This window comes from Artibeus jamaicensis, unplaced genomic scaffold (genome assembly GCF_021234435.1).
Source record: "Artibeus jamaicensis isolate MK-2021 breed Jamaican fruit bat unplaced genomic scaffold, CSHL_Jam_final contig_2170, whole genome shotgun sequence".
NCBI classification, from domain to species: domain Eukaryota; kingdom Metazoa; phylum Chordata; class Mammalia; order Chiroptera; family Phyllostomidae; genus Artibeus; species Artibeus jamaicensis.
Window position 1 is genome coordinate 2,650,447 of NW_026521445.1, and position 9,554 is coordinate 2,660,000.

Below are 9,554 nucleotides of genomic sequence, written 5' to 3' on the forward strand. Positions count from 1 at the left end.
AAGGGATTAGAGCTCCTTAATCTTCGGAGATGAAGAGGAAGACGCAGGAATGATCAAAGTCTATAAACTCAGAAAGCAACGGGAGACCATGGCCACAGCCCTGTGCAGAAATCCCGGGCTGTTACCACAGGGTAACCCCTTGGAGCTCCAGGGAAATCCTTTCAGAACTATAACAAGAAGATACTATTTTCACAGCAGGTAATAAATTTAGAGAATGATTATCTTGAGGAGTGGTCTATTCTGCACATGAGGTTGCATTTGAAAAGGTTTAAATAAACCCATGGGCAATAAAACCATAATGATGTAATAATGGGAAGTTGGGAATGTTCTGCGGACATCCTGGGTCTTTTGAAAATGGCTTAATCAATGACAAGTAGCAGCCTCTCCTGACATACTCCCCGCCCAGAGCTGGTGGCCTACTTGGCCTACGGACCTGGCCACCTCTCCCTTCATTCTGTCACCTGGTTTGCTCCTAATATCCAGAGTAGGGCTCGGTGACAGGAACACTCGGGAACCTGGACAGTACGGCGGCTCATTCCTCGGAAGACATGTTCTTTAATCTTTACCAGGGTCTCCGTCCTAGGGTTCTGAATTAGCACTGGGACAATAATCTGACCACGACTTCCAGAAAAATATGGACTCGCTCCTCTGGGTGCAAAGGAGCAAGTATTACAACTGAAATCAATGTTTCACTCCAAGAGGGTGACATTGAAACACCCCATGTTGGTTGACTGGTCGGGGGATAAAAACTAGTTAAACTCTCATGGGGGAAGCTGCTTGTAATACGCTAACACAGATCAATGAATTCAATTTTAAGGGGAACTGAAACATACCAATCATAGAGGACCCATCCCAGCCCAATGTATTAAGCTCTAAAATTCGCTGCAGTTAATGTTGAAACCAGCCCACCTTAACTAAAGTGCTGGCTCTCTTAAATACACAGAATCAAAATTCAGAGAAATGTTGCTGCTCGGTTCCTGAACAGCCAAGTGCCGGTCACTTTAAATATCTAATAATAGGTCACTGTCAGGGCCCAGGAGGTTTTGACAGCAGAAGCAGAGGGCAGGGGACCTGGGTTGGGGGTAGAGGGGAGGCAAAGATTTCATATGAAGAAAAGTGCGACATAAAGAATCCTGTATCCCCATTTTCGACTGCTTTCTGAAAACTGGTAAAACGTGGCCATGTGCAGGAGCAAATAAAGGACCCAAGAAGAGAGAAGGGGCGGAGGAGAAAGGCATACACAGAATAAGCAATATCTCCTAAGTCCTATTCTAACCCTCTCTACCATCATAAGCTGGGAGCAATCCCCTGGCATCTTTTCAAACTGCAAGCGAGAAAGCACCAGCCCTCCCATTGGGGAGTTATTCAAAGTCACTCTTCACTGGGGGGATGGAAAAGTGGGAAGGTGGGAAGAGGTGGGGATGGATTGAGGAGTAAGGAGTCACCTTGTTTCTCGCTGCAGACCTCAGAGTGATTTGGGCAAGAAAACTGGGACATCTGGAGTTCAGAAGTCGGGGAAAACGGGGAAGAAGCGGGAAGATGAATACATGATCATCATCTACACAAAAGAACGGAGCAGAAAGAAGCCTGCATTTGGGCACTCGCGTCTGGCAAGGAGGCCAGCAGCAGGGCTAATGAAGCATTTGTGGTGTGGGACGGCTGCCAGCGCAACAAAGATGTGCTTGGGCTCTGCAGATGTGCCAGGGCCCCCAGAGCAAAATAATGACATAATCACCATCAGTGTCACAGACCAGACCGTACACAAGGTGACAGGGGAGGGAGGGCCCGGAATACATACACGGGAAGACCCTCCGTGGCCCATGGCGGCTGCCACCCCGAGGCCTGGGTGACCTACCTATCGCTAACTCCACCTTCAGTCCCAAGGTGAGGTTTGTCCCCGCGTGGGTGGGTGTCTGCCACGCAATCCCAGCTACTCCTGAAGAGGCAGCGCAGATCTGAAAAGCTTAGGGAGAGATTTCGACTGGCCGGGAAGAGACTGACTAGAGAGAAGCCAGGGGAGAAATCAAAGGAGGGAGTTTGGAGTCAAACTCCCTCTGCCTTCTGCTAAATTCTGTGCTCAAACTTGCATGCACTGGCCCCAGGCCATGCGACCCAAGGTACAAATATTATCATGGGTGTCTCTGTATCAAGCTGTCAAGAAAATGCAAGGAATATGTTGGGGAGACTTGGGGGGGGGTCGGGGACACAAATGAGCAATACACACTCCCTCTCAAGGTGAATATGAAAACAACACGGGCAGTTTTAAACGAGGTCTCCTGGTAGGCCTCGTCACCTGCCCGTGGCCCCTGCTCCGTGAGGTGGGTGTGTTAGTACAGCTGTCTGGCTTTTAAGTGACTTTTGTCCATTTGAAAGTGAAAGACTCTTTGAGGAGATGAAAGAACAATAGCCTACAGCCCGGAAGAAGGGCTCAGAGCAGGGAGGACTTTAGACCACAGCCGTGTCCCTTTTCATTGCTTCTAATGAAAGATTCATAAGAAAAACTTTAATTTTTTATGACCCGCTTTTTGGTGTGACTATATTCCTTGTGTCAACTTCCATAGACAGTTTCCCTTTAAATACCAAAAGGTCTGTCTGTTGCCAAAGTGTTTTCAAAGAGCTACGGGGACAGAGCCGGCGCTGGCCACCCTATAGGTCCCTTCCTCCAGAACAGACTGAGGGACACTGAGGTTTCCTCTCGATACGGTTCTTGAGGTGGCCATGGATGCTATAGCGCAGTGATCTTCAGCCCTTCTCCTGTGCTAATGTCACTGCTCCTTGGAGAAATAATTATATTTGTTTATCTTGGCTTCACTCTATTTACCAGGAACGGTAGTATAATAATCACCGATGGTTCTCCTTTTCCTTTACTTCTCAAATAGCTGTCTTCACGTTTTGTCTGAATTTGGTGTCTCCGCCAGAAACAGGGGAGGGACCAGTGTGTGTTTGTTTCATGTCATGTTATCAAATGGCACTGAGGGTTGGTTTAAGGCAGTGAGGATTTTAAAGGCACTCACAACTCTAAAACTAGAACAATCTACTTTCAAGAACCAAAGTCTTATGCATCACCAAAAAGAATACTTGCAAAAACATTTATCCTTGCAAATTTATACTGAGGTAGTTAAGAGAAATGAGCGAATGATTACTAAAATCTATGTTCCATGGCTGAAAAAGAACCAGACCATTAAAGCGAAATAAAATCAGGGTGTGCAGGGGTGGGGAATAAGGGAATTCGATTGGAAATATAATCTGCCATGGGAAAGGGGATCGCCAACTTTGGAACAAGCCTGGGTCCACTAAATGAGCTTGCTTCACTGAGACGAAACACACAGGCCTGTTTTCAAAAGGCCGTTAGAACTTCTTCAGACATTCCACCCAGGACGGGCTGAACACAATGACGACCGACGTCCTACCGAAAGCTCCCGCCACCACCACCGGCTCTCAGCGGAGGATTGCTCCTTTTCTCCCCCTGGTAACCCTTTGTGGGACCAAGAGAAAGCGCCAAGGCGAGGAGAACTGAATGTCAGACAATAGGCATCACTCCACACACTGCCTCTGAACTTCCCTCTTCTCCAAAGGACAATTAATTACGAAGGCCTTAGGGGTAGGTCGAAGCAAGGGAAAGCCCAGCGCTGCCCCAGCGCCATGGCTGCCACCTCTGTGTCTGCTAAATGGCTTCGCCTGTTGGGGTACAGCCACCAAGAGGGCCAATAGATCATGGTGGGGGGGAAGGGAGGGAGGAAAGCAAAAGATTTTTTTTGTGTGTGCGCCTGCCCTTGTATAATTCTATTCTCACTGTGAACTCATCCATACACAAAACACAAGGACATTTTTTTTTTTAAAGAGAGAAAAGCCACAGGGCAGGTTGCAGCCGAAATGGCCTCTCGGTGGTGTGTTAAAAGGGATGGTCTTTTCACCAAATCATTTCACAGAGGCAAAACAGACAAACACAAAGAGTTGAGACTTTTTCTCCGACATTAAATGGAGTAACTGATAAGGTCAGACATATGATACCTAAAGACATGAATCTGTGAACTCTTGAAGTCAAAGGCCCTCTCTGTGCCGAGGAACAATCTTTCAAAGGAAACAGATCATAGAACTCCACTGAATCTGCTTTAAACTTTATGAAGCAGGAGGAGAAAAAGCTCTAAGTAGGGAAGCTTGACAGAAGAGCCTTGAACTATTTTCTGAAGGAAAGATGAGACCCTCCCTGGGCTGCCACAAAACATCTTTTTTTTTTTTTTTTTTTTTTTTTTTTGCTAAAGGCTGCTCTGAACTTTGATAGGTGCCAAGACACTGCCATTGAAAGCTGTATAATTATGTGCTATAGCCACTGTAGAAAACGCTTTGTTCACCACAACAAAGGACAATAAGCAAAGTAAAGCGGCATTCCACTGTAGCTTTTTCTTTAAGAATGTTGAGAAAGGTCATGGAATGCGATAACTAATAAAGCTGTTGAGTAAGGAGGTTTTCAAGTTGCTCTTACTGTGCTTGAATGTAACCCAATGACAAAAAAGACACGGGGAGGGAAAAATGCGATGACATTCCCAAATAGATGACAAATCAGTGGGCCCGCTTCATTATACCGATCAACTCCTTGAATTCTGGAAGGACAGCATCGCAAAAGGAAGCCCCGCGCAGGGACCCCGTCCCACTTCCACCCCGCCCCCACCCCATTTCCGCCCTGCCCTCTCCGCTGCTTTCCCCACCTCGCAGGCCACCGTTCTGTACCAGGAGCCTGCTCCCAGACAGCCATGTGTGTGCATATATTTGGAGAACATTCATTTCATCTCTTACGAGATCAATTTGGCTTGTCAGTGCCGGGGCTGGCAAGGAGAGAAACGTGAGGGTTCCTTTGCCTCCCCGCCACCCACCAAGAAGAGTGTGTTGCGCGATCGTTTAAACAGCTCAGCAGCTCGGAGGCCAAAAGGCTGCGAGAGCAGGGGAAGGTTTGCACTCACGTGCCAGTGTTCCAAATGATCCTCATATTTAAGCATCTATTTGCAGCAGAGGGAAGTGCTTCCTAAATCCACCTGTCCTCATTTTTCTTTAAAGCGGCGGTGATGTGAATGAAAGACTTCCAGATGTACTAAATCTTCTCACACGTGTGTAGTGTGGAGGGAGGGAGCGCGCCGGCATGGGGGTAGGCAGGGTGGAGAGAACATACTCAGTGATTCAGTGTCTGTATTTAGGTATAAAGTGTTGGGGTGGGGGGGGTGCTGCTGTTTTTCTCTCGCTAAGAAAGTCAGAAAGTACAGCAAGAGGTCCGCAGGCGTGCTCTTCTTGACTGTCACGTGACACCTAGAAAACGCCAAACCCCCAGGCTTGATGACGATTCGTCGGCCCAGGGAGGGGTTAGAATCTTAGGAAATGGCATTTATAAGCTGGCTAATTGATGACTCAAATTCCCCCATTCTATTTATTTCTAAACCTTCCATCCCCAAACCTGGGTCTTTAGTGAGGGCAAGGGAGCTTAACCACTCTGTCTGGGACTTGGGTCGCTGCCAACAGATAAATGGGTAGCCACTGACAGGCCACACTGGGCAGAAGAGCTACCGCATGGTGTTCAAGGAGGAGGAGGAGGAGTGCCCCACGCAGCCAAGGACACTGAGCATTGCCTCCTCTCCTGCCACAGCTGTGAGCGAAACAGAAAAGCCAAAACAGCCAACTCACTTGCCCCTAAAGTCAGAAGTATCAGTCTGGATGAAGGCGCCCGTCAACTCTCACACAAGACCATCTCCAGCCGCCCCATCTTCTGCCTTTCTTAGCGGTACCACACCAGGGGGGTAGCCTAGGGAACGGAGTCCGACTAGGGTGGTCGGTGCTTTGACCCCTTGATGCAGGTGGGTGGCTTAGTTGGGTCCTTCGCCAAAACCTGTAAACCGGCCTCGGGAGTTGACAGTGATCGCTGCCTTCTTCTTTGCCACAGTTGTGAGGCCAACAAAACGGCAATAAAATCCAGCTCGTGTGCCCCGAAAGTCAAAAGTATCAGGATGATTTAAAAACTGGGACCGAATCCCAAACCCCCTTTCCCTTCCCATAAAAAATTTTTGTCTGGAAGCTCTTCAAAGTGAAGTGGAAACGAAACATGGGAATATATGCCATAACACCTGGAAAGACGAATTTATCGTTGCCGGTCTCCTTCAATGGGCGAAGCGGGAGTGAAAAGCGCAGCCTGTAACTGGACACGCCCTGCACACCTTCGCAGACTCACGTCCCCGAAGCCAGATGCCCCACTCCGCGCAACGCAGCCAACTTTCCTTGGCTTTATCACAAACTGAAAGTGCAGTTCCTGTCCTCCCCCACCCCCGTTCAGGGTCTTCTTCCCTGTCCCCTGGGTCTTCTCAAGCTCTCACCGCCCTAGCTCTGAGTGCTGTGCCAAGAATCCTGGCAATTGTGTAAATTGATACAAAAGGCAGAACTGCTCTGCTTGTCACTCAGAAGGTCCTGGCTCATAAAGGGCCAGGACATGCAGGGTCTAGAAGGAGTGAGAGAGAGTCAAGCCACTCCCTCTTTGCTACTGATAAACCTTCCCCATCTGCTCTGAGAGCCATCAGCAGCGGGGGCTGGAGGGGGACTTCGAGGGGCCACCGGCAAGCTTCAGACAGAGGCAGGGATGGAGCAGAAGGCTGAAAAAGGGGGAGACCCAGACGAGAAAGAAGGAAGAAGGAAGTCCAGCGAAGAGGGAAAGAAGCCTTCTTTTCTCTCATCTCACACCCGCCTCTCTCTCCCTGCCTTTACCTGTCCCTTCCCATTTGGAACCACTTAGAAACAGTACAAATCTTTAGGTAAACTGAAGCTTTTCTTGTATTCATACCCCAATTATTATTACTATTCACACTAAATAAGTGAATATTGGTGAAAACACTTAGATGAGTGCCCAGGGCACAGTAAACAGTCAATAAATGTGAGCTATTTTATCACTGTTACCAACAAGCAGTTGAGAAGTTTCAAATGCAATCGATAAGATGTTTTATTTGGGGGGCCACTAGTACTCAGTTAGGTTAATATATTCCTTCGAATGGACCAGACCTTTGGGCACCATGAAGATGTAACTTCAGAGTCCCTCTGGCATGCTTAAAAATTAAGAAAGAAAGAAGATGTACAGTTTTCCCCTTTGCCATCCTCTTCCCTTGCTCCCATTAGACTACAGAGTCATTTCACTTGATCTAAGAGGAGAAACTTCAAGGCCAAAGTCACACAGTGCACACCCTATCAGTTGAGGCATTCGCTCGCGGTGCTGGGTCCACCCCTGGCTCCCTGCCACGGCCCACACTGGTAAAGCTCCAGCGATAAGAGCCGTGGCTTTTTAAGCATCTCACTTAAGCACTGACCTCCATGCACAGAGGCACAGAAAAGAAAGGACCACCTTATCTGAAGCTTTTGTGAGTAAACGTGCCAAGACTGGGGGTCTAAATTAAAAACCATGGGGCAACATTAGGATCCTACGTTGGTGGCAGGTGTGTGTTTGTGCATTTATCCGTGTAAGCCTGTGGGTAGAGGGGGCAGGGCAGAATCCAGGCCCCTGCTCCTTTGTCCCCACATTTCCAGAAAGAGCCCAGTTTTACCGAAGGAAGAATAAGACCCAAAATAGACCAAGAACTTGTCTGAAGTCACATGAGAAGTGACAAAATTGCTCCCCGGGCCCCATACTCCTTGCACTGAAGTGGTCTTAAAATAGACTCTACAGATAGAGGTGGCCTGGCTGGACGTGGAGATGATTCAGAAAGAGAGAACTATCAGATGTTAATCATATTAGAGGAGGATTTAGACGATGCTAAATGGAGCAGCTTGTTGGGTATCTATCTCCTGATGCCAGCCGACCCCTGCTTGTGTCATTCTGGCCCTTGCACTGTGAGCGAGGGATTAAATTCCAACCAGGTAAGGTTTAAATGACACTAAAAATCCCAACATGCACTGTAAAGATTTGCTCTCTTGAGTGTGTTTCACAGCAAAAATGCACAACTCTCCTGTGAATTTCGGGCAATTCTTCACAAACCTCGATGCATGCAACTAAACGAATATTTTTGTTTTCATAAACTATAAAGAGCTTGCAAGCACATGGTCAAATTCTCTTTACTTTAAGATTAGAGCAATAAATTGATCAGAAGCAGGGGAAGGATGAAGTTCTCAAGATTTTTAGAAGCACTTAGCCATATTCTTCAGCTTTAGGAGAAACCTTAGTGTTTTGTCAATATGTAAACCAGTGCTCTGTTACAGCAGAGCCTTTAAAATTCCGAAGCGGTACAAGGACCCCACTTCTAAGGCGTCCGGCCCAAGGAACAACTCTGTTTATAACACAGTGGGCACTGGTCTCCACTGGTCTTGGACAGCGAAGTATAACCACACGAACTTTCAAAGCAAAAACCGTGACTTCCACACTCAGTTCTGTCTAAGCCATCATAATTGAACCGCAGGGTTAAGAACAGTTGGAGAAAGGCCCCAAAGGAATGGCAGGCCATGCGGGCAGTGGCAGTCACCCCCCTTTAACGGCAGGGCCAGCCCAAGGTGCCCCCTCTCTCCTTTGAAGTTGAGCACTCAGTGGGTATTTCTGGGTACCCAGCTATGTGAGGAAAGGAAGGCTATTAATGTAAGGCCTCTGCCTGAGCAGACGAGGGAGAGAACATGCCTATCCTCAAGATGCTAAAAGAAAAGGTGCAACTTCGTCAAGCCACGGCCCATCTAGTCTGATCATCGGGGGCTCAGCCCGTGGGATCCCAGCCTCATACCCACCCCTGACTACTGCTGCCACGGCCAGCAGGGCTCAGCAAAATGCCTTTGTGAGCGCCCGGAGGTTTGTTAGTGTTTTCTCATAGAGAGTCATCACGTTGCAGTGAAAGACGTTTGCTGAGGCACCACATTTGCCAGTAAAAAAAATGCCTTACGGCCACATATCTTTCACTGTTGCAGAGATTTTTGCTTTCTGGGAATTGTCTCCACGGCTTCGTGTGTGTCTAGAATGTGCATAAATGTGTACAGAGTAGCACAGAGCAACAGGCTTGCGAAGCGACCCATATGCAAAATAAACGCACAAGCTCCTCCTCCCAAAACACAAACATAGAAACAAAACCAACCCAGAAAGCGTTGCTGGATCTTTTAGAATAAGCACTTAGTAAATTCTCACGCCATTTCTTCCATAAAGGAAATAAGTGCTGATTCATGCTGGAAACCAGAGAACTGCTCCCCCATCAAGATTTTTAGACTTTCCCAGGCAACAATGCTCATAGCTAACAGCACACACTGCGCCTTTTCAGCTCAACTGACAGGCCGGAACCTAAATGTGAAACGGGTCCATTGGGGCAAGGACCTCTTCTCCAGAAAGGGGACATGCTATATGTGTCCCTTGCCGCCATGTTCTTTGGATTCTCCAGTTCCCTTCTCCCATGGCCAAATGGGAAGCAGCCCAGCGGGGCAGTGGGGAAGGAGACAGGGAGTGGGTCAGGTCCCCAGGGCTCTGATGGGAACCACAGGGTCTCCTCATTACCCACCTCTTACCCACTTGGGGGGTACCTCCGTGAAATGCCAACACGAAAGCAGATGGGGGGACCTTTCTAAAG

The 9,554-nt window shown here is 48.1% G+C and overlaps 1 protein-coding gene across 6 annotated transcripts in view; it reads right to left on the minus strand.

Annotated features, from left to right (window-relative positions):
• PROX1 (prospero homeobox 1) overlaps nucleotides 1-9,554 on the minus strand; it is a 50,830-nt gene that overhangs the window by 18,693 nt on the left and 22,583 nt on the right. The gene's annotated exons all lie outside the window — the stretch shown is intronic.